Source organism: Heteronotia binoei, chromosome 9 (genome assembly GCF_032191835.1).
Source record: "Heteronotia binoei isolate CCM8104 ecotype False Entrance Well chromosome 9, APGP_CSIRO_Hbin_v1, whole genome shotgun sequence".
In the NCBI taxonomy this organism is placed as follows: Eukaryota; Metazoa; Chordata; class Lepidosauria; order Squamata; family Gekkonidae; genus Heteronotia; species Heteronotia binoei.
In genome coordinates, this window is record NC_083231.1 from 5,444,928 (window position 1) to 5,469,953 (window position 25,026).

Sequence of the window (25,026 nt, forward strand, 5' to 3'; positions counted from 1 at the left end):
CAGCCCTTATGACAAACGCGGGTGCCGAGGAGATACTCGGCCTGCACAGTTTGTCTTTTGGGCGCGCCCGGAGTGCGGCTGCCTTCGCCGCAGTTGCTGCTGAACCCGCGCTTTAAACTCCGCCGCCTTCCTCTCGGCCGCGGCTCTCTGGTTTTACCCGCAAAGCCATCGTCTGTGGGCAAAGGCGACGCTCGACAGGGGGGAGTGGCTAGCGCAAGCCGTCTTTCGGCGCTTCAGGGAGCAGGGAAAGGCGGCCTACCACGGAAGGCGGGGGGGGGGGGGAAAGGCCCCCAAGGGAGGGCGGCGGCAGCGGCTTTGGCCCCAGCGGGGAGGGGGCTGCCAGAAACCTTTCCGGGGGAGCCTCCTGCAGCCAGAGCGCCGGGCTGGGGCTGGATGAATCCCTCCCCCCTCTCAAGCTGCTATTTTTTGCCATTAAAACCCGCCTGTTTTGCTTTGCACTGGGCCGTGCAACCCCCGAGCGCTCAAGAAAACGCTTCGCTTCGCGGCTTCTGGCCTGGCGGGGAGGAGGAGAGCGGGCGCCCGGCTTGGCGCGCCCTCCAGAGAACCTTCCTCCTCTTCCCAGCGCCCGCTTTGGGTGCCCCCCCCGCCCCGCCGCCAGGACCCGCCCGCCGGCGCTCGGGGAACGCCGAGCCCGCTGCAGCCTTGCTTCGCCGGAGCTGCGCCCGCTTCCTCTTTCTAGCCGGAAGGAACCAGAGCAGCGCTCGGATTCACACAGCCCTTCGGGGATCAGGATCCTGCAGGAGTCCACTTCACGTCGCACCCTGCCGGCTCAGTCAAAGCTGGAAGCAATTCGAGGCACCCCCCGGCCCTACCAGGGGGAGGAAGCCCACCGAACCCCGCAGGCCTGACTTATAAGCAAGGCAGGCAAAGGCCGCAGGGTCGTTTTGAACCCGGGGTGGGGCAGGGCTCCAACTGCTGCAGTCCCAATAGTTGGACTTAATTCGGTTCTTTCTTTCTTTCTTTCTTTCTTTCTTTCTTTCTTTCTTTCTTTCTTTCTTTCTTTCTTTCTTTCTTTCTTTCTTTCTTTCTTTCTCTCTTTCTCTCTTTCTCTCTTTCTCTCTTTCTCTCTTTCTCTCTTTCTCTCTCTCTCTCTTTCTCTCTCTCTCTCTTTCTCTCCCTCTCTCTCTCTTTCTCTCTCTCTTTCTCTCTCTCTCTCTCTCTCTCTCTCTCTCTCTCTCTCTCTCTCTCTTTTTCTCTCTCTTTCTCTCTCTCTTTCTCTGTCTCTTTGTCTCTGTCTCTTTGTCTCTCTCTTTGTCTCTCTCTCTCTGTGTCTCTCTCGCTTTCTCTCTCTCTCGCTTTCTCTTCCTTCCTTCCTTCCTTCCTTCCTTCCTTCCTTCCTTCCTTCCTTCCTTCCTTCCTTCCTTCCTTCCTTCCTTCCTGTTGCTGTTGTTGCAGGAGTGCAGAAGAGGGCTTTAAGTGTGGCAAAGAAGAAGCCTGCGAGGCGGGCGGCCGGCGGCTTGTGGCCCAGGGGAAGGGCTCCTGTGACTGGTCTGCCTGCTTCCCACCACTGCACGTCTGACTGGTCTTCCGCGCAACGCCCCCCCTCCCCAGCCTAGAAAGCGATGTTGCCTGGGGAACCCCCAGGTGCGGAGCTCTGGCGGGAGGGGGAGGCGGGCGAGGAGCCCTCCGGAGGCGGCCCCGCCCAGGAGATCTGGGGGTGGAGCGGGAGAGGGTCGCGCCCTGCAGCCGCCGAGGGGCACACACGTTTCACATATGGGGAGGCGGGTCCAGTTGTAATTCCAGGAGATCTCCAGTCCCCACCTGGAGGCTGGCAAACCTCTCTCTGGACGGAGGGGTAATAAAATCGTAGAACGAATCTCAAGAGGCTGCTGAGTCAGACCGTTGTCTCCCTTAAGGCTGTATTAGTGAGAGTTACTGAGATATCCGATTCCAGGATCTGTGGTCACCGTCGGCGGCTTTCCTCTCTGACCCTGTAAGGCGCCCACCAAAGCGCTCACTTCTTTCCACAGAATGGAATGTTGAAGGTTTCCTCTGGATAGTTTCCATCTTTCACCATCCTCCTCGGAGCCGTTGTTCTCCCACCGTTGCTCTCTCTCGACCTCCCCTTTGCATGTTGAGGCACGGGCGCTCAGCCCAAGCAAGGGGACCCGGCCCTCAACCGCAGCGCATGAAGAAGGCTGGGGTGGGCGGAGGAGGACCCGGGAAAAGCAGGCAAGGCGTTGGAGGGCCAGCAAAGAGGACGCCGAGGCCTTCCCCTGGTGCTCTCTCCCCCTAGCACTGGTATTCAGAGATAGACTGCCTCTGGTTGTGGAGCTTCCCTTTAGTCTCCATGGCTACGAGACATAGGCGGACCTCTCTTCGGTGAATCTATTCAGCCTCCTCCTAAAGTCGCCTGCGCTCCTGGGCATCACCGCTGGGCGTCAGTTCTGCTTTCTAGACTTCTCGTTGTTTCTACGACCCTAATCCTATCCCGCTGCTTATTGCTCGTCCCGTCCCTCCTCCTGCGTACCCGCCCGGCCTGGGGTCTGTCTAAAGGAGAAAGGCAGACCGTAAACGACACAAATCCCGCGCCCACAGGCACACACACTGACAGTGGTCCGGGCGGGGAGCTAGCCGGGTTGGTCTGAAGCGTGAATGTGACAAAGTTCGAGTCCAGTAGCAGCTTTGCGGCCAACAAAGTTTTGTTTCTGGATGCAAGCTTTCGTATGCATGCACACTTTGTTAAACAGGATAGATTCAGACTGGCCCGTCCATACACACAGAGAGAGAGAGAGCAGATATAGATGTGTGTGTGTATCAGAGATAGATAGATAGATAGATAGATAGATAGATAGATAGATAGATAGATAGATAGATAGATAGATAGATAGATAGATAGATAGATAGAGAGAGAGAGAGAGAGAGAGAGAGAGAGAGAGAGACAGACAGAGAGAGACAGAGAGAGAGAGACACAGAGAGAGACACAGAGAGAGAGACACAGAGAGACAGACAGACAGAGCGGGCAGATATATAAATATAGGTATAGATCTGCCACAAAACGGGACTTTCAGAGCACAAATATTCACGTGGCACATTAAGCGGGACAAAACCCCCCACCATAAATAGGACCCCGCTTACTACAAGCTAAACATAGTCCTGGTCATAAATATCCAAGCAAATTCGTAAAACCATTTTGCGCCGCGCAAACCGGTTACCTGCTCCAAAAAGCCCTCTGGACGTTTCACCCCCGCCCCCGCTCGCCTGACTCGCTCTTGAGTCGCACCCAAAAGATGGGGCGTGAACTAATCCTAAATACGTGCTGGCAGTGCCTCTGTGCATGTGCGGAGTGCCTTCCCCGCTCCACTCAGCTGCTGCAGGCTGGCCTCCGAAGGATCTGCCATATGTATGTGTGTGTGTATATATATATATATATATATATATATATATATATATATATATATATGTCTGGCAGAGGTTGAACCGCAAATTAGCACACAAGCAGACCAATATACGGGAATGTTTTAACAGATGTCAATAGAAATTCTTAATTCTCAGTCCCTTCGGTATAATGTCCAGGAGTTTGCATTTTGCAAGAAAGGAAATATCAGTCTGTACCTGAGCAAGTTTCTTCAGTTTGACAGAGTGTGCACGCACACACGAAAGCTCACATTCTGAATAAAAGTGGGCTGGTCTTAAAGGCGCCGCTGGACTCGACCTTTGTCGCATTGACCGCGAGTCCCACACTTCAACTGCTGCTTGCATAAAGGGGGGCTTCCTTTCCTCTGACCCATCAGCCTCACCGGCGGTCTCCCACTTCTAGTCTCAGGGGCCAGGGAGAAAGGGGTCTCTTCCGTCAGGCCTCGATCACGTTTTGGCCTCATCCGTCGAAATGGATACGCGCCCCCTCCCCGCCGCAGATGCCGATGGTTTCCTTGGCTCCAAAGGCCGGCGGTGATAGGAGCCCAGCGCCCTTCCTCTCCGCTTCGGCTGCTTGAGGAGGAAAGAGCCCGAGGCCAGGAGCGCCTTCCAGACGAGACGCATTTGGGGCAGGCAGGCAGGCAGGCAGGCAGGCAGGCAGGCAGCAGTTTTCCGGAGTCAGGAACCCTCCTGGGATATTGACAGCTTTCTTACACTGTCCGGTCCTTCTAGAGTTAACTGCCGCCGCTAGTAAACGGGAAATGATCTCGCTAACCTTGCAACCCAATTAGCCCTGGGGAATTTGTCCGAGGCCTTATTCGGAAAACGAAGCGCTGGGATGAGCAAGTTTGCAACACTTCAGTCATTGCAGAATTAACCTTTGTTTTTGTTAGTCAACAAGAAGTCACGCGTGTTTGCTGTCGCCTCTCGGTTAGCTTCAGAGAAAGCCCACGAAAGTCTGTAGGAGGTCTTCGTTAAATGACCTGCAATTAAGTGTTGTGGTTGGGACTCAATGCATTGGCTGTTCTGCATTTGATGGCTCCTCTTCCTCCTTTTGTCTAAGTTTGGAGAAGAGAAACCAGTCCTAGCTTTGTTCTCTAGCTGTAAAGATATAGGGAGTGAGTGTCTTTCTTCCCCGTTTGCCCTTCCCTTGTAGTTTTAAGTAAAGCAATCATATTGTTTTAAACACACGCAGGTTCTCTGCTGATTTTTTTTGCTGCGCTGCTCATTTCTGCACTGCTAAGTAATATTTTTCGCTAAGGACATCCAACACCCTGCTACCGATCCGGTTGTTCTTGAAGGCGCTCCTCTGAAGAAGTGCGCACGGACACGGAAGCTTCCCTGCAGAATAAAACGCGGTTGTCCTGGACTCCTCCTTCCTTCTAGTGCTCTTTTCTGCTGCCCCGTCGGCGGGGACCCCTCTGGGTCTACCTGCTTCGGCGGGTTTGCTAAAGAGGGTCTCAGGAGGAGGAGGGGGAGAAAGACTGAGCCCTCCGCAGGCCGGTTCTTCCCCCCGGGGCCCCTCCACAACCACAGCGAAGGAGAACGTGACTTTGTCGGGTAGCAGGAGGCGCAGGACAAAGGCTCGCGATCTGCCTCGGTCTGGAGGGTTTCCAGAAATGAGCCTGAAGAAGGCGAGGAGACGCCCCGTCGCTCAGATGCTGGGACTTCTGGAAGCGCTGGGATGAGAATAGCAGAGTCGCCGCTGCCCCCCCCCCCCGCCCTTCACTGCACTACTGGCCCTATTCCCACCTTACACTGAAGGCAGTGCAAACCATCCGCCAGTTCGGTGTGGTGGTTAAGTGTGCGGACTCTTATCTGGGAGAACCGGGTTTGATTCCCCACTCCTCCGCTTGCACCTGCTGGAATGGCCTTGGGTCAGCCATAGCCCTGGCAGAGGTTGTCCTTGAAAGGGCAGCTGCTGTGAGAGTCCTCTCCAGCCCCACCCACCTCACAGGGTGTCTGTTGTGGGGGAGGAAGGGAAAGGAGATTGTGAGCCGCTCGGAGACTCTGATTCAGCGAGAAGGGCGGGGCATAAACCTGCAGGCTTCTTCTTCTACCTCTTTTGTACAGGTGTGGAATCATTCTTATTGTGTCCTGGGTGGGTGGGGAGGGAGGGACAAGGCAACGACCTGTCGAGGAGATAAAATTAAGGGTCCCTCCCCCGCCCTCTTCTGCCTGCTCCCCTCCCTTCCCTTCCCGGACTACCGTTCCTGAGGCCCAGCTCCGTTCCTGGGTCGCCAGAAGGAGGGGGAGAAAAGGGGGGGGCTGGGTGCCCCTGCCGCCATTTCGGCCCCTCTTTCAGGCGCTCCTCCCGGACTCCGGCTCTTGTCCGGATCTGCTGGATTTCCAGGAGCGAGAGAGCTCGAAAAGGAGCTTCCATTTTCAGTCCCTTCCCATTGTATCCCTAGAGAAGCTTGACGGTGTCTCCACCGAGTGGTTTCCCTTCTACTGCGTCGTCCCTGGTCAGCACAGCAGTTCTTCCTTGCGGGCCCTCTCTGGGTGGGCAACTCAGCCCTTCTGGGGTCGTCCAGGGCGGCCTGCTCAGGGGGCGACTGGCTGGTTCCGCCCCAGGACGGAGATCCCAGGAAGCCAACGCCGATCGCTCCCTTCCCCTTCTGGTCTTCGTTCGAGGCCATCCAATGCAAGGCGGCGGCGGCGGCGGCGGCTTCAGGGCTGAAAGGTTCCGCGGTGCCATTTTGGCATCGTTTCATGTGTCCTGTGAATTCAGGCCGCGCTTTGCTTCAGTTCTGTTTCTAGGCGGTTGGTTCCTCGGGCCTGGTGCACCGGCCGCCCCGTCCCTCGAGCCTGCTGACATTCTGCGTAAGCCGCCTGGACTGCAAGTGTGGAAGGCGGACGATCCGTGACATCGATCGATCAATAAATCAGAATAAAAACGGCTGGTTTTAGGTATGGCCCCGCCTTGGGCGGTGAAGCCCCCTTCGGGACCTTCTGCTGACAGAATTGGGGCTGCAACCCCCCGCAAGCCATTTCTCGGGCCTGGCCTGGACTCTGAAGCGAAGGTGGGGGCGCTTGACTCTGCTGGGGAAAAAAAGCAACGAAACGAAAGGGGGGAAAACCCCAAGCCCTTGCTGCCGGGACGGTCTGAAGGTTCTGCTCGTGAGGTGAGACTCCTAGGTCCCCATTCACACCGGCATAGGGGTTTTTTGAGCAGGAACGCAGCTCCGGCTGGCTTGGCGTCAGGGGGTGTGACCTAATATGCAAATGTTTCCTGCTGCACGTGCATATTGTCCGCTGGGGATGCCTTCTCCCCTGGGTACAGGAAACTCTTCACATTAATTTGTTTCTCTCCAGTCTTTCACCCCAGTGAAACATGTCATGTGGAATACTTATGCTTTGTTTCAGATTTCGGCATTCCCAGTATTTATTAGATGATCACGATTTGAGTCTTGTAGCACCTTAAAGGACAAGATTGTCCCGGGTATATATAAAATGTTGCGTTCACTTTATCATAGCTTTGACTCTCAAAAACGTGGCGGTGGAGAAAAGAACTACCGAGTCACCGCTGAGATTCCACATGGCGTCTCGCTCCCCCCCTCCCTTTTATCCTCACCCAGACCCAGCGGGGGAGGGTCGCCCGAGAGGCTGTGACTGGCCCAAGATCACTCAGGCAGCTGCCCGGCCAGGAGCGGAGCCTCAGATCCCAGCCCGACATTTTCGCCCACTGCAGCCGGCTGCCGGGAGAGCAACGTCTGAATGCGAAGAGCAGGCATGCCTGGATTGCTCTTGGTTGGCTGCGGAACAGGTTCTCGGCGCCCTTTCCTCCTTCCAACAAGTCCACGCTGCCCGAGACGAAGGTGTGGAGCGGCGCTGCCAAAGCCCAGTGCGCTTGTGCGCTTGACGAGCCAAGACAACGAGACAGAAGCGACACGAGTACAAGCTCCCCCCCCCGACAGGGGAAGCGGGTTGCGAAGGGCCCTGGGGGGCTTCTAGGAGGCCCCCAACTCTTCATGTTTTCTGTCCTTCGAGCCAACGTCTTGGACACACCCGAGATGAGCCCCGCAGAAAGCCTCCCCCAGAGAGCCTGCCTGCCTGCCAGCCAGCCGGCTTCACGCGGAGAGCGGGCCCCCAACAGCCCTCGCCTGTTCTGCTCCAGCCCCACTGCAGCGGGCGGAAGCGGGCTGCTGCCGCTCCCTGTCCGGCTCAGAGGTTCTGTCCCGCCAAGGGCCTCCGTCTCCCCTCCAGGTGGCGCCTGGAGATCTCCCGGAGTGACAACGAAGGAGCAGGGCCTCTTGGGAGGGTGACCTCCGCGGCCTCACATCCCTGCCGAGCCCCCCCAACTCTGCCCCCAGTCCTCCCCCCCCCCGCCCGGGCTGGCTGCCTCTTGCTGGGGCGTCCGGCGGGGCTGGCTCGGAGGGACCCCCGCAGAGCGACAAGAGAGCGGGGTCTGCCCGGGCGGCGGCTGCCACTGGGCCCTCCTCGCTTGCGGGCCGGGCCAAGGAGAAGGGGGCTCGCTGCTGCCGCTGCCCCAGGAGGAGGGGCCTTTTCTCTCCAGGCGGCGGCCTTGGCCTGCCAGGGAGCTTCCTTTCAGGGCAGCGGGCGGCCGCAGGGGCTCTTCCGGCCAGAGGGCTTTCGCCCCCCACCGACAAGCTGTTGGAGCAAGAATCTACATAAACCCAGTCTGACAGCTACAGTATGACAGCTGGCGATCTAGCTGCCAGGCTAGGTCACAGTGACCTGATCAGCAGACCGGCTTGAGCCGGCAGAAGCCAAGTGATGCAATCTGCTGAGTCAGCACGGCCAGGATTGGCTGCTTGGACTATATATGATCTGTGTGTGCATCACACAGGTCTCTCCCTGTGAGATGGTGGTTAGGCGAAGCACTTTGTCCGTGGAGGTGATATTGTATAGACTGCACAAGAGAGCACTTGTTGTGTATATATGTTAATACACCTTTTGGCACTAGTTGCACGTGTCTGCCTGATTTTCTTTCCTGAAGCCCTGTGTCGGGCAAGTCATCTCCCTCACTCTGCTACTCCCGCTCCGACAGGGTTATGGGCCCAGCACGCTTCCGCTGCGCGGAGGAGAGAGTTGAGAGTTGAGCTGACTGTGAGGTTGGAAAGAGCCGGAGGCGAGGAACGCCGGTGAAGGCCACAGAAGCACCACCGTTCTCTGTTTGAGAGCCAGAGGGACGTCGGCAGCCAGCCGTGAGGAGGAGTCGGCACGATGGCTCAGCAACAGCTTGGAGTAGCCGTTGAGAAGCTCACCTCAGCCAACTACGCGGTGTGGAGCCTGAGAATGCAACACTACCTCAAGCGTGAAGGGCAATGGCTGTTCGTGAGTAACCCCCCTGCTGACTTATCTCCTGCCGAGACTGTGTTGTCGGATAAGGCACTGGCCAACATAGTGCTATCTATAGGAGATGACCAGCTGGTTTATGTGCGAGGGAAGGACACTCCCAAGGCTGCCTGGGACGCGGTGAGTGCGGTGCATGTTAGCACCACTGCTGGTTCCCTCATGGCCTTGACAAGGAGGATGTTCCGCACCGTTATGCCGGCTGGAGGGTGTGTGAAAGATCACATCAAACGGCTAACGGACTGTTTCGTTGAGCTGGAGGCAAGAGGCAAGACTGTAGCTCCAGACGACAGAGTGTACATTTTGCTGTCGTCGTTGCCACCTGAGTACACTCCCCTGATAACTTCTCTGGAGACGGTGGACGTAGCGACCCTGACCATGGAATACATCTGTGCCCACCTGCTTGACTTCCAAGAGAGAATTGCGGCCGTGAGCTGTCCGGGGGTGTCGGCCGGGCAGCGTGCTGTTATCGGTGTGTCCGGGAAGACAGCCAAGAATGAGCCAGCTTTTGCTGCTGGCAGGCGTCCGAAGGTGGAGGAAGTGGAGCCGACTGCGTTTGCAGTCCGTCGCTGCTATGGATGCGGGTCGTCGCAGCACCTGCTCCGAGCTTGCCCTGAGAGGGAGAAGAGGCGGGGGCGTGTGCGGCGAGAGCGGAGGACCGCCAGCCCGTGTGAGGAAGCAACCCGGCTGGTCACGTCTGCAGTAGAGAGCACAGGGTCTGCTTGGATTTTAGACTCCGGGGCAACGAGCCATCTCTGCTGCGAGAAGGAGTTGTTGAAAAACATTGACAGTCCTGAGCATAAGTATGTGAGATTGGCTGATGGGACCACTGCCAATTCTGTTTGCTCAGGCAATATGGAATTTCCTGCACTGAAATGTATGTTGCAAAATGTGTTGTATGTACCCTCACTGCAGTCTAACCTGTTGAGTGTTAGCACACTGTTTGACCAGGGATACCAGGTGAGATTTGAGAAAACCTGCTGCAAAATCCTGGGAGGTGGGGGAAAGTTGCTTGTGACAGGAAAGAGGGAAGGTAAACTGTATGTGGTCCAGAGTGATTGTGCCCAGGAGGCTCAGGTGTCGAATGAGCCTGTGCACAATAATTGTATACATTTGCTCCATAGGAGACTCGGGCACTGCGGATTTAGGGCGTTAAAGAAAACCCTGGAGCTTGTGCCTAGTTTGAAAGTAAATCCTTGCAAATGTTACTTGGATTGCCAGGTCTGCAAGAAGACCAAAAGCAAGGCGTGTGCTGTTGCTAAAGAAAGCTCAAGGGAAAGCACACGAGCCCTGGAACTAGTCCATTTAGACGTTATTGGCCCATTGCCAAAGAGTCTGTCGGGGAGGAGATACTGCTTGGTGGCCACCGACGACCACACGAGGTACGCGTGGGTTTTCACCATGGTGCATAAGTCTGAGGTGTATAAGACATTCACCAAGTGGGTCAAAGCAGTGGAGAGACAATTAGGGGTTAATCTCCTAGCTGTACAAACCGACAGAGGGGGGGAATTCTTATCTAACCAGATGAAACGTTGGCTGGAGAACAAGGGCATTGCCCACCGTCTGACGAACCCAGCAACGCCCCAAGAACATGGGCTATCCGAGCGAACAGGCGCCGTGTTACAAACATTAATGCACAGCATGCTCGAGGATGCAAAGCTGCCAATTCGTTATTGGGCGGAAGCGATGCATTGCTCGGCATACGTACATAATAGGGTTTGGTGTAAGCCTGTAAATGATTTGCCTTATAAGCGGCTATATAACCACTGCCCAGATTTGAGCTTTCTGAGGGTATTTGGAACCCAAGCCTGGGTGAATATTCCTCTGAAACATAGAAGGAAAGGAGGTGACCGGGCAGTGAGCCTAACCTTTCTGGGCTACCAGCCAGAAACCAAATCATATCGCTTTTGTGATAAGCGGGCGAAGCTAACCTTTAGTAGGTCCGCTGGATTTAGTGAGTCCAGCTGGGCAAGATTGCACTCTACGGAAAGAGACCTGGGAATGCTGCCAAGTACTGATAAGAATGTTGGAGCGCAGCCCAGAAGCCCAGCCCAGGAGGTGGCACCCAGTGGGGCTGGAGAAGGTGAGCCGAATCCTGGCACAGGGCCACGGGTGTCGGCTAGAGCCACAAAAGGCATCCCTCCTGCTAGATACGGGTTCCCAAGTGCAAACCAAGTCAGCACCCCTGAACCTGAAACATACGAGGAGGTGCTGAAGCTAGATAGTAAAGAAAGGCTAGCATGGTTTGCCGCAATGCAGAAGGAATATGATTCCTTGCTGAAAAACAGAGTGTTTACTGAGGTGCTAAGGCCGGGCAACCGGAACATTATCTCCTGTAGGTGGACCTACCGGTTAAAGAAAGACGCAAATGGAGCCGTGCAACGAAAAGCCAGGTTAGTGGCCAGAGGGTTCAGCCAAAGGAAGGGATTGGATTATCAGCAAGTGTTTGCCCCCACTTTAAAAGCTGAAACCCTCAGGGCAGCATTGTGTAAGGCTGGAAGTACGGGGCAACAAGCCCATCACTTTGACTTCGAGACAGCCTATTTGAACTCCCCCTTAGACCAGGAGCTGTTTATGGAACAAATCCCCGGTTTTGATGGTGGGAGTGGTGTGTTAAAACTGAACAAAGCCTTGTATGGTTTGAAACAAGCCGGACATGCATGGTACAAGTGTTTGAAGTCAGCATTAATGAAAGTAGGATTCAACCAGCATCTGGCAGACCCTTGCATGTTTAGCAGGGTGGTGGGAGAGTCCAGAATGATAGTCCTCATCTTTGTGGACGATCTGATTGTCTTAGTGGACTCCAACCAACAATTAGCATGGTTTCAAGAAACAGCCAGTAAGCTGTTCACTATCAAGCACCTGGGGCCAGTGAGCTACTACCTAGGGGTGGAAATAGCGAGGAGGGCCGATGGTTGTTTTGAACTGTCCCAGAGCAACAAAGTGAGAGCGCTGCTAGCTCAGTATGGTATGAACGAAGCTAGCAGTGTGCAAACACCCATGACCACAGGTTATAGCAAGGAACCTGAAGGTGAGATATTCAAGAATGTACCATTATACCAGTCCCTGATCGGGTCCTTATTGCACCTAGCGTGCTGGACCAGGCCAGATATCAGCTATGCGGTACATATATTGTGCCAGAAAAATGCTGAACCCCACCACAAAGATTGGGTGGCGGCTAAAAGAGTACTACGTTACCTCAGCGGCACAATAGAACGTAAGCTATCCCTCAGAGTAGGAGAAAAACCTGAACTACGCGCCTATGCTGACGCAAGCTGGGGGGACCGGCCCAAGGCAAAATCAACCACAGGAATTGGAATATTTCTGGGAGATGCCCTAGTAGTATGGAAAGCCACCAAGCAGACCCTGGTGGCATGTAGCACGTGTGAGGCAGAGTACGGTGCCATAAACGAATGTGTACTTAACCTAGAGTGGGCAGTACAACTGATGAGGGACTTTAGCATACCTGTAAATTTGCCAGTTTCAGTATATACTGACAACTCAGCAGCCAAAGAACTGACGGAGAACCAAGCTGCTCGAGGGAAAAGCAAGCATATACTTATCAGGTACCAAAATGTGAAGGAAGCAGCGGCTAAAAACCTCATAAAAATAATAAAGTGTACATCGGATGAGAATGCCGCTGATATATTCACGAAATGTTTAACTGCAAGTGAACATGAAAACTGTGTAAAGTGTTTGGGTATACTGGGTTTAAATAGATTAGGAGGTGTGTTGGAGCAAGAATCTACATAAACCCAGTCTGACAGCTACAGTATGACAGCTGGCGATCTAGCTGCCAGGCTAGGTCACAGTGACCTGATCAGCAGACCGGCTTGAGCCGGCAGAAGCCAAGTGATGCAATCTGCTGAGTCAGCACGGCCAGGATTGGCTGCTTGGACTATATATGATCTGTGTGTGCATCACACAGGTCTCTCCCTGTGAGATGGTGGTTAGGCGAAGCACTTTGTCCGTGGAGGTGATATTGTATAGACTGCACAAGAGAGCACTTGTTGTGTATATATGTTAATACACCTTTTGGCACTAGTTGCACGTGTCTGCCTGATTTTCTTTCCTGAAGCCCTGTGTCGGGCAAGTCATCTCCCTCACTCTGCTACTCCCGCTCCGACACAAGCAAGCGGCAAGGTGAAGACAGCAGACAGCCCCGGCCCCTTCCCACTCTCTCGGCCGCGACTTCGCCTCGCCACCTTTTCCCCGCAGACTTTGGACGGGGGGGGCGGGGCTTTGCTGCATCTGCTTCAACCCCGACGGGCTGGGAGCTGCGCGGCAGGGAGCCTCCCCCTGGTCTCCAAAGCGCCCTGGGGGGTGAGGGGTCCCACCCGGAGCCCGCCCTCCATCCCCCGCCGGAGTGGCTGGGCCGCCCTCAAGGCCACAGGCGCCCTGCCGCCCCTCCCCCCGCTGGGCTGCAGCCCCTCTCGCTCCTCACTGAGGAGGGGCCGGTCCCGGTCCACCCCCGAATCGATGTTGCGCCCAAGCAGTGAGTGGGGCCTCTGCGGCGCGGGGGTGCAGCAGGCGGAGAGGCCCTCTTGTGCCGGGCTCGTGCTAGTGGCCGTCGGTCCCCCCCCTTGCACATTTCCAGTGTTGTTTTCATTCCAAATGCTCCAAAGTGGCAACCACCCGCCGCCCTCGTTGACATCAGCGGTGCAGGCGGAGAGCGGAAAGGGGCTGTGTTGAAACGCTGTCTTTCCACTGCGGGGCTCCCCGATCCGCCCCGAAGACACCTTTGCTTGGGGCAGCGAGGATCTTGCCAAGAACTTTCACTGGATCTTGAATCGCAAGAGCAGGACACCGCCTCTGTTCTGAGTAGAATCTTTGACTGCGGCTCTTCTTCTTCTTCTTCTTCTTCTTCTTCTTCTTCTTCTTCTTCTTCTTCTTCTTCTTCTTCTTCTTCTTCTTCTTCTTCTTCTTCTTCTTCTTCTTCGTCTCTGTCTCGTTGACAACAGGTTGGCTGCTGACTGTGATCCAAATGTTGCAAAGACTGTTCAAGGGGTCTTCGGCCTGGGGGTTTGCGAGTCCAAGTTTGCAGCCGACGCCGCCCTCCCGCCCTCCCTTGTTCGCCCTCTGAGGTTTGCAGCCTGGCAGGAAATCTGCCGACTTCATCGCGCACTCGGTGTCCAAGGAGAAGGCCGTCTGGTCTCCGAGTCCCCCGCGCAGGGCTGCAAACCGGGCGGCGGAAGCCTCTGCCCCCTCGCCCAACTTGTGTGTCTGTGGGGCGGGGGGGGAATCCCCTCCACTTTGGGTGAAGAGGTACCTTGGTAGGCATGGGAACTGGGCAATCATCCGCCCCGCCTGAGCTACCCAACTCTGCCCCCCTTCTGCGCTGCCGCTTCCAGGACATCAGCCCCGCAGGGTCATCTGGGGCGGGGGGACGCGGGGGGGGGGATCATTTCCCAAGGTGCCAGCGGCCCCAAGCGACCTCTGGCCGCGGCGGTTCTTTGTCTGTCTCGCCTTCGGAGCGGAATTCGGAGCCGCCAGGCGCAAGCCGGGACTGCGGCCCCCCTTCGCCTCGCCTCGCCTCCCCGCCTGCCTTTGCCGCCTTATTTAGAAGCTGCCTGCAGCAGAAGCCTGGCGGCGGCGGCGACAGAGAAGGAGGGAGCAGAGAAGCGCAACCGGCTGATTTGTACCAACGCCCCCTCCCTGCCAAGCACCCCCTTCGCCAGCCCCGCTCCTCGTCCCTTGGGATGGCCTGTTGGCCGGCTGTGCGGGCTTGGCCTCTTCGCAAAAGGCCGGATCCAGCCCCGCCGGCAAGGGCGGGAAGGGAAGAGCCCCTCGGGCGGCTGCAGGGGGCCCCGCCACCGACGGCTCTTCCACCGCCCCCTCCCGAATGGGGAGAGATCCAGAGGGGTCGCCCCCGGAGTCTGTCTGCTGGGGGAGAGCGGAGCGGCCGGGCGGGCCGGCGGGGGCCAGGCACCAGCTTTCGTGGGTTGCCTCTGAGCCCGTCCGGCTTGCTTTGTCTCGACGGCGCTCCCAGACCCCCTTTCTGCCCTCTCGCAGCTGGCCAAGCGCCGGACCCGCAAGGCCTGCCCTGATCCCCGCGTCCGGAGGCTTCTGGGGTCGGGGCGGCCCCTGGGTCTGGATGGGGGGCGGGCTCAGTCAGGAAAGCCGTCGCTGCTCTTCCTCGCCACCCCCAGGAGCGGATTAGCCTCCGTCCCCCTTTCCCTGGACGGGCTCCTGCCTTCTTCCTTCCCACCCGCGGCGGAGCTCCTGCCAAGCGGTCGGCCCCAGAAAACCCTCCCGGCCAAGGGAGTCCCCCCCCCCATAAAAGCCAAGGCAGAACCTCCCTGGGGCGGCTGGGCTCCAGAGTCTCCCCTCCAGAAAACGGCCGCCGGCCCCGCAGCTGCAGCCCGGAGGCCCCGATCCGAAGCGCCTGCCTCGTCGGGCCAGCCGCGGGGGAAGGGCGCCGATCCCAGCCGCTCGGCTAAGAAGGAGGGCGAGGGGAGGGAAGGCTCCAGCTCCCGGACTTCCTTCCGAGGAGCAAGAGGGCTTGCCCGGAGGTCCACAGCTCCTCCTTCAGGAGGCCCCAGATTGCGCCGGTCTCTTCTCCAGAGGGGGACTGCGCCTTCTTTCCCCCGCCCCCCCCCCGCCAACGCTCCGTTGCCTATGAACCCCCGTCCCCCCTTCACGCCTGAGCCGGCTGAGATCCGCCTGGGCCAGAAGACTGCGCCTCTGGGCGCCGCTTGCTGGGGTCTGCTCCGCGGGAAGAAGCGCCGCCGCTCCCTGTCTGCCACGCAGCGCAAAGCACAGCATTTTTGACCGATTCCACACTAGCCTTATGCCGCTCTCCAGTCTCCTGCCCGGGGCTTCTGTCCGATGTCCGGCGGGGGCTGCAACTCGCTCTGCCTCTTTCCTGCAGCAAACAAGAGCCTCTAATAACCAGCCTCTGTTTGCCGCCTTAAGCTGCAGCTGCGGGGCAGAGAGTGTGAAAACGGACCGAAGCCCCTCTGACAAGAGGAGCCTGAGAGCGGCATAGGGCTCGTGGGAAATGGGTCATAGCTTCACTTCCAGGAGGGAGATGGAGTCGACCCGGCACATTTAAATCAGGGGGACCCGCAAGCCGCCCCGAACCGACTTCTCCAAACACCGAAGCGTTCAACAAGGCTGACGTCCGCTCCGGCTCGCCCCTGCAGTCTTTCCCCAGCGGCTCCTGCCTGCCTTGAAGCGGAGGCGGCACCTCCAGCAGCACCCTTCCCCCAACCGGCTGGTTACAGGGTCACTTGCTCCCGAGGAAGCCCGGGCGGATGCGTCAGTCACCACGGAGAAAGGAGACCAGAGCAAAGAGATAAATCGACTTTTATAAATTAAAAAAGGGGGGAAGGGTACAGGCCCGGGAAGAGCTCAGCCAACCACCCAGTCACAATTCAGTGGCCGCACAGTCCTCGGCCACGCCAGGCGGCGCGGGGCCCGATGGTGAAGCATCGCCAGTCCAGACGGGCTGTGAGATCCCCGTGCACGGAACCTCCCCCCCCCCCCCCAGCCCCTGGAAACCAGTTTTTAAAAATCGGGCGGGAGGGCGGAAATTCCACACAGGGGACTTCCCAGACACGTCTAGATCCGCCTTCACAGGACGGGGTAGAGGCACTGCGGTGCATCTTTCTTTCTTTCTTTCTTTCTTTCTTTCTTTCTTTCTTTCTTTCTTTCTTTCTTTCTTTCTTTCTTTCTTTCTTTCTTTCTTTCTTTCTTACTTTCTTTCTTTCGTTTTCTCTCTCTCTCTTTCTTTTTCTTGGCCCGATTAAAAATATTCACATTGAATATAAAAATAATAATTATCATCGTAACAATTTTCATACAACTGGAAAGTGCTCAGACCGTCTCTCTCCGCAAAGTCCCTCCGGACCAGAGGTCCCCCTCCCGGCTACGATCCAGCCACGTTCTCCCCCTACTCGGCTCCAGTTCCAGGGCGGAGGAGAAGCCAGGTCTGGTCTCTGCTGCAAAACTCACCCTCCCGCTGTCCTGGAGCGCTAAAGGCCGGGCAGGACAGGGGCGCAGCGGGCCGAGGGGGCGGACGGTGGGCCCAGGTGGGCCCAGGCCTCTCCGCCTGCCAGTGGTGCAGTTCCCCGCGGGCCTTCCTTGCCGGCTGGGGCCAGCGGCAGCGGTTCCAGGCGCGCCTCTCCGTGGGAGGGCCCCGATCCGGGCCAGTCACTGGGTGGTGCCGGCTGCGGCGGCGCAGGCGGAGAGGGCCCAGCCGGGCAGGCAGTAGTAGGGGTAGTAGTAGGAGGGCTGGAGGGCGAGAAGGGGCGGCGGGGGCCGGAGCAGCTCGCCGGGCTGATACTGGCGCTGGTCGTCGCGCACGAGCACCTTGACTGCCACCTTCTTGGCGGCGGGCGCGGCAGCCAGGAGGTCCGCGGCCAGCTGGCGGCGCTTGGTCTTGTAGCGCCGGTTCTGGAACCAGATCTTCACCTGCGTCTCTGTCAGCTTGAGGGAGGCGGCCAGGTCGGCCCGCTCGGGCCCCGACAGGTAGCGCTGGTGGTTGAAGCGCCGCTCCAGCTCGAAGACTTGCGCGTGCGAGAAGGCCGCCCGGGAGCGCTTCTTGCGCGGCTTGGCCGCTGCCGAGGGCTGAGCCGTCGGGGCTGCGCCTGCCGCCCCCGCCTCCTCCTCCTCGGAGAGCAGCTTGGCGCCCTTCACTGCTCCGTCGTCCTCCTCATCCTCTTCTTCCTCCCGGGGGCCGCGACCTGCCAGGGGGAGAGGCACAAAGAGCCGTCAGAAGCGCCCCAGCCCAGCCCAGCCGCCTTCCCGCCTCCCCCGCCTCGGGATCCGCCGCGCAAACCAAAGAGGGAGCCGCTCCGCTTTCCAGCGACCCGGGCTTGGAAAGAACAGCAGAGCTGCTGCCGCCTATACCCTGCGCGAGCTGCGGCGCTCTCCTGGCGCTACTGCAGCCGGTGGCGAACAATTGCCGCGGGGTTAGGAGAACGTGGTGCCCGAGAAGGGAGGGGGGGTGCAGCGGAAGAGAAGGCCCAGCAAAGGCAGAGGGGCCCAGAGGACAGAAAGGTCCAGGAGGCAGGGCGGGCGGCAAGAGGCAAACAGCGGGAGCCACAGATGGAAACGGCGGCCCGATCCTGCCCAAGTGCGCGATGCGGTCTTGCGGGCGGCGCAGCTGACAGAGAAGGGGTCGCTCCCTTTAGAGCCTGCTTCCGGCGGGAGGGAAGGGATATAAATCCACTAAAATAAACGAAACTAAACTTAGCATTATGCTACGTATCTCTAGCACTGTCTTCGGCCCATGGGCGGCAAATGTTCAGATCTCTCTGTCCCGCTTCGGGGTTCTCAAAACCTAATTCTATCGGCTGCGTAAATGTAGTAAGTGTAAAACGATTTAAGCCGTGTAAACAAATACCAAAACAAGCATAGAAAGACTCTCTTCAGGAGTGGTGCTAGGTGATGAACGCCTAATACTTGATGTGTGGCTGGCGAGGGGAAAGAAAGAAAGAAAGAAAGAAAGAAAGAAAGAAAGAAAGAAAGAAAGAAAGAAAGAAAGAAAGAAAGAAAGAAAGAAAGAAAGAAAGAAAGAAAGAAAGAAAGAAAGAAAGAAAGAAAGAAAGAAAGAAAGAAAGAAAAGAAAGAAAGAAAGAGAGAGAAAGAAAGAACGAAAGAACAAAAGTGAGAAAGAACAAAAGAGAGAAAGAGAAAGAGAGTGAGAGAGAAAGAGAGAGAAAGAGAGAGAGAAAGAAAGAAAGAAAGAAAGAAAGAGAGAGAGAGAGAGAGAGAGAAAGAACGAAAGAACAAAAGTGAGAAAGAACAAAAGAGAGAAAGAGAAAGAGAGTGAGAGAGAAAGAGAGAGAAAGAGAGAGAAAGAGAGAGAGAAAGAGAGAGAGAAAGAAAGAAAGAAAGAAAGAAAGAAAGAAAGAAAGAAAGAAAGAAAGAAAGAAAGAAAGAAAGAAAGAAAGAAAGAAAGAAAGAAAGAAAGAAAGAAAGAAAGAAAGAAAGAAATTGGGGACAGACAGATCCCCAGTCTTAGTCCAGCTCCTTCGGAGGTCTTCAGCGTTGGGGCGGCGCCCTTATCTGGGGTGGTGAACGTCTAATATTGAAAAAAGGTCAAGGTCGTCCCCGGTGCAAGCGCCAATCGTTTCCGGGCAAAGTTTTCAGGGCAGAACTTTCTGGCGAAGGCACAGCCGTTCCCGAGTTTCCAGGCGCAGCACGCATGTGCTTTTCTCGCGAAGGGCGTCTCGTTTTTCCTGAGCCTCCACCCGAGCAGCAAGAGGCCCCGGAATCTTGAGCCGAGACAGAGCAGGCCTCGACCTCCTCGAGCCGAGCAGCCGCTGCGGTGGTCAGAAGAGCTGCGGGGGTTAAAGCTGGCCGAGGATGCGGAGGGAGAAAGGCCCGGCCGGGATTGCTTAAGGGTCCCTTTTGGCATTCTGACTCTGAGCAACTCCGAGCCGATTAGGGCGCCCTTTAGGCCAGCTGCCCTGCAACAGCTTTCACACGCGCCTAAGTAATGCCCTTTCAAGCCCCTTCAGCAGCCATTTGCAAGGGGGGTTTGCCATTCCACACAGTAAACTCCAGTTGCAAAGGGCACGGCCAGTGGATGGGAAAGGGTGGGGGGGGGGAGGGGGGTAAAGAAAGGATTTGACTGTCGAGGGCAGGACAGAAAGAGAAGAAGGTGCGACTGGAGGCTGTTGGGCTTGGAGGCCGCTGGACGCCCCGCTCTGGCGGAGGGGCTTGTGGGCTGGGGGGAGGGGGCGGCCCAGCTTCAGCATCCCCCTTCTGGGCAGTGCCCGGCCCTCGACTCCGGCCAGGGAGTCCGTGCGAGAGAGGGAGGCTCCTCGGGAGTCAGGGGCCCTTCTCCAGGGAAAGCCGAACAAGGGACGGATCTGTGTGGTGCCTGAGCCCGGAAGAGCCCCCCCCCCCAGCTCCAGCCCCATTTCCCACTTGGAGCCGCTTCGGGCGGGAGCTGCAGGCCGGGCGCTCGGCGAAAGGCACGAGGAGGCTCCGAACCTCGGCCTGGCCCGGGACGGCCCGCTCGGGGCTCCACGGCCAGGCTCGGCTTTGCCAGAGCGCGCCTCTGGGGCCGCATCAAAGACGCGAAGGCCGCGTTGGGAAGGCGAGCGCGCCGCTCTCGCGTGCATTTCTTGGTCCGGGAGCGGGCAGGCGCGGGACCCCGAGATTTGTCCAGGATCCGCCCCCCCCGCCCCCCCCCCAGGTCTCTTCCAACTAAGGGAAGTTGAGCTCCATAAGCCTGAAAACGGTGAGACAGATGCACAAAGGTCGAGGCCGGCCAGCGGCTCCTTGAAGACCCACGAGATTCCCTTCTGGGGATGAGCCTGCAGACGGACGTCTGGGCCCAGGATGAAGCGTTGTTGGCCTCCGAGGGGCCCTGCACTCAGCCTGCGCTCTGCTGCTTCCGACCAGTCCGGCTGCCCACCGGGATCCGGGACAAACGTCCCCCTTTGGGTTTGCCACCCAGTTGGCGAACCGCGATTAGCCTTGGAGGAGCGGCGGTTCCAAAGAGAGCAGAACCCCCCCCCCTTGCCCCAGACTGGGGTGCGCTCGTGTGCGTGTGTGTGTGTGTGGGGGGGAGTGTTCTGCTTTTTAAGTTCTATGCCGCCCCGAACGGGCCAGCGATCTGGGTAGCCAGGAGGCAAAAAGGGAGCCTTCCTACACCGTCCCCGAAGTGCGGTGCGCTCGGCTGGGCCCAGAGATCCGTCCCTTCACAACCCCTTTAGGACTGCGCTGGGCAAGGACTGCAGAGCGCAGCCCTTCGGACACGTGTGTCTCTGTGTGTGTGTCTGTGTGGATCGTATTTTCGGATTGCTTGCTGCAGATTGGGTTTGCCAGAGCGCTCCTCTTCTTCCGCGTCAGACCATGGAAGGCCGCTTTGGGAAGACCACCGCAGCCCGGTTGAAAGAGAGGAGGTCAGGCGGAGAAGTCTGGCTCCGGGGAGCGTCCCCCGGGCTGGAGTGGCAGAAGCCAGGCCTGAGCCCCTCGGCAGCTCCTTGGGCGCACACAGGAGTTCCCGCAGGGCCGGGCGGAAGCAGAAGGGAGCCGCTCCAAACCCCCCAGGTCCCCTTGCACGGGGAAGTGAAAGGAGGCAAGCCCTTCCCGCTTGGCCTCAGCCCAACGGGCAGCAAAGGAGAGCGCCCAGCGCATCCCTCCCGCCCTCCCCCGTCCCGGCCGCCTGCCTACCTGAGATCTGGCGGGCGTCGGCGGGGGGCTGCTGGGGCGCGGGCCGCTCCGACGGCGATGGGGACCCGGCGGGGTAGGCTGGCCCTTGACGGCGCCTCGGGGCGGAGGATCCCTCGTCCTCGTCGTCCTCCTCCTCGTCGTCGTCGTGCTCTTGGTCCTGCCGGGCCTGGCCCTGGGGGGCCTCGAGCTCCTCGCTGAGGGCGGAGTCGGAGTCCCAGGCGGCGGGGGCGCGGGCGGGGGGCGGCTGGTGGAGGGCCAGGGCCAGGGCGGCCGCCTCGTCGCCGAAGAGCCTCCAGCAGCAGGCGGGCGGCAGGTCGGGGCCGGCGGGGGCGCCCCCTGCGGGCGAGAGGAGCGGCGGGAGGCCGCGGGCGCCGGGCTGGTCCTTCTTGTTGAGGATGGCCTGGATGGAGAAGGGCGTGGGGGCCGGGCTGCCCATCGTGCTCTCTGGCCCGAGCCTCCCTTCAGCTGGGCCGCGGGCAGAGGCGCCGTCGGGGGCCCGCAGGCCGGCTCAGCTCTCCCATAGGAGCCGTGCGGGGCGGCTGGCCAAGGCTGGCGCTGGCTGCAGCTGTCTGGGCCTGCGGCAGGCAGGGAGGCAGCTCCGGCGCCGGCTGGGCCCCTCTTCGGCTGCCCCCCCTGCCGCCCGCCCGCCGGCCCCGCCGCCCGCCCGCCCTCCCGCCCTCTCTCTCGGCGTCCGCCCTCTGCGCGGGCTCCGGCCTCCGGGCCGCCTTTTTCTGCGCCCCGGCGCGGCTGTCATGCCTGGCCGCTGAGTGACAGACGGCTGCGGGGGCGGCCGCGCCCACTGGGCAGGGTCCCGGGCGGGAGGGGAGGCGCCCCATTGGCTCCGCCGGACGCCGCTCGGCCTCTCCGGCCAGGCGGGGAGTCCCGGCCCTCCCGGAGCCCCCAGCCGGCCCGCGCCAGCCCCGCCCCGCCCCGCGCCCTGCAAACCCGCAGCCGCGCCCTCCTGCGCCAGATGTGCTGCCCCCCCCGCCAAACAGGGAGCCCCCGAAAGAGAGGTCCAGCCCAGGAGGAGGCCCTGCCTGCTCTCCGCTTCGTGAACTCCGAGCGGGCCCCGGAGCTGCAGGCAGAAAGGCTCTCCAAGGAGCGGCGCCCGGCTTAATGGTTTGCATTTCCCCCCTTGAGGGACTCCAAGAGGAGAGACCGAGACGGCCTGCAGCCGCCCGCTCCGACGCAAGGGAGGCCGCCCCAGCCGGTGCAAAGGCCCCGGACGCCTCGCCGCCCAAGCCGCTTCCCCTGCCCTGCCAGCCGCTCTCCGCAGCGCAGCGGCACTGGCGAAGGAAGGCTGAGCCCTCGGGCTGCGCTCCTCGCCTCGCCTCGCCTCCCGTTTGCCCTCAAAGGACGGCAGAAGAAAAGGAGCGGGGGGACTTCCCGCACAGTTCGAGCGAAGGGACTCCGAAGCCGGGCCCATCATTCGCCCGAGGTGATCCGAGCTGCCTGCTCGCTCCTTGGGCTTCTCGAGCTGGAAGAGCCCGAAGCGCAGAAGGAGAGAAGGCCGCCGCCCCCCAGCCCGTCTAGGGAGCCCGGCGGAGCCCCCTAGGAGAACCAAGCGCTTGCGGGTTGGAATCCCCAGGATTTAAAGGTATCCCATTTAAGGATTGTACCCTCCTTGAATAGAAGCGGGCTGAGTTTGGGAGACCAGACTCTCCTCCGCTCCTGGCACAGGCGGGTCTTGCACAATTCCACCGGGCCGGAAAGGCAGCGATGTCCCGCCAGACTTTCCACGAAGGGCACCTCCTTTCGCCGCCCCTCTGAGCCCCCCCCCCCCAACCTCTGGCTCCGGACCCGAAGGATGCTAGCAGGACGCCGGCGGGGTTTATAGTGTTTTTAGCTGAGATGGTTTTATTGGTTTTAAATGCCTGCATCCCCTGGGTGCGTCGCCCACAACCTGGCCAGCCGGGACGGAGCGATTGACGAAGTCGAAGAAATCATCCTGATAAACCGGTGCAAATACTTCGAAAGGGTAGAACACAAGAGGAGTCGATTAAACCTTTAAGGCCAACTTCGTTTAATTCAGAACGTCTGCTTTCGTGCGCAGGCCCGCTTCTTCAGACTCCTCTTTTGTTCTACTCCTTCAGACCCACACGGCTGCCTGTTTGGATCCAGCTACTCCGAAAGAGGACTACCAGCATTTCTTGGGCGAACAAAAGTTTGAGTCCAGTGGTCCCTTTAAAACCAATAAAGTTTCCTTCTGAAAAGAAGCTTCGGAGCGCAGGCTGCCCCCGGACCCCAGCTGGGTTTGGCTGCTTCGATCCAACAGGGCGACCCACCGGAACCGAGAGCCCGCAGGGGGTTCCTTCAAGAGAGCCCCTAAAGGGACCCCCCCCTCCCTGCCCCCTCCGGGAAATCCAGCCAGGCCTGGCGCCTGAAGAAGTTCGGTCCGGGTGCGCAGCCCGCTTGGTCTGGAGAACGACGGAGGAGACCACCCGGAGCACCTTCCCGACCACACCCGTCTTATTCAGACTAGAAGCACCTTCCCGACCACACCCGTCTTATTCAGACTAGAAGCTTCGGTGCGCAGGCAGCCTCGGTCCGACAGCCGAAAGGAGTCGTTGGTTTTGCCTGGGGCGGTTTTGCCGGGGTAGGGGAGGCCCTGCTGCCCCTTGTCTCTTCTGGGGCTGGCCTGGGAGGCGACGCATCTGCCCAGACGAGAGACAGGGCTCTGGACTGGACCGAGGGGGTGAGTGCTACAGACCCGAGTCCGGGTTGGGGGTTCTGCCGCCCAAGTTGGGTGTCCTGGTTAAGTGTGCGGACTCTTCTCTGGGAGGGCGGGGTGGGATTCCCCACTCCTCCACTTGCAGCTGCTGGAATGGCCTTGGGTCAGCCAGAGCTCTGGCAGAGGTTGTCCTTGAAAGGGCAGCTGCTGGGAGAGCTCTCTCAACCCCGCCCACCTCACAGGGTGCCTGTTGTGGGGGGAGAAGATATAGGAGATTGTGAGCCGCTCTGAGACTCTGATTCAGAGAGAAGAGCGGGGTACAAATCCGCAGTTTTCTTCTTCTGTTTGGACGGGGTCAGGCAGCGGGGAGGCGACCCGAACCCGGGGATGATCCAAATGGACAGACTGTCTGGGAGGACGAGCTCATAAAGGAGAAGGTGGAAATAAAGGAGGGACAAGGGGGGGGGGCGGCGAGGAGAGAAGGAAAGACAGCTTGAGAAGAAAGGGGCTCCGCCCCGGGCAGCGTGAAATTGACAATAGAGGAATTGCAAGGGGGGGGGGGAATGTACGAACGGTTCCCCCCCCCCCTGACACGCCACCCCCCCCAGTATTTCAGGCCGGGCAGGATTATTCCCCGGGGGCACCCACGTTTCCGGTTAAGACCTCTGCAAAAAAAAAAAAAAAACCCAAACCAAATCAGCTTTGGGGCAACCCGCCCCCCCCCCCCCCCCAATGTAATTCTGAACTAACTCGGAGAGCGGAACCGGCAGGCTGCGAACTGCGCTCCTTCTCTGTCTCTTTGTCTCTCTAGAGCCAATTTGATGTAGTGGTGAAGTGCTTGGACTCTTATCTGGGAGAACGAGGTTTGATCCCCCACTCCTCCACTTGCAGCTGCTGGAATGGCCTCGGGTCAGCCATAGCTCTGGCAGAAGTTGTCTTTGAAAGGGCAGCTGCTGAGAGAGCCCTCTCAGCCCCACCCACCTCGCAGGGTGTCTGTTGCGGGGGAGGAAGGGAACGGAGATTGTGAGCCGCTCTGAGATCCAGAGTGGAGGGCGGGATACAAATCCAATATCATCTTCTCCTCCTCCTCCTCTCTGTCTCTCTCTCGGTCTCTGTGGGGGAGGGGGAGAGGGAGGGGGAATTTCCAGCCTCCCCCGTGAGACTCCGGGTTTCACAAGCCAGCGGCCCAGCTTCCGCGCAGTCTTCTTAGTGCCTGGGCTGAGCCCCGCGAGCCCCCACCCCTCCCCCCGCCAATGCTGCTCCTTCTTCCATCGGGAGAAGGAAAGGCCTGTGGCGCAGAAGGGGGAGCCGGAGAAGAGGCCGCTTGGCTGGAGGGCGCTGGCGGCGGGCTCGGGGCGACCCAGGCGGAGCTGCACCTGGCGGCCTGTGTGGGTCTGAGGCCTTTCCCTGGCGCGCCTCATAGAATCCTAGACCTCCAGGGTCATCTAGTCCAACCCTCTGCACAATGCAGGAAACTCACACGTACCTCCCCCCCCCCATGGAAAATATAGTTACATTCAGAGGCA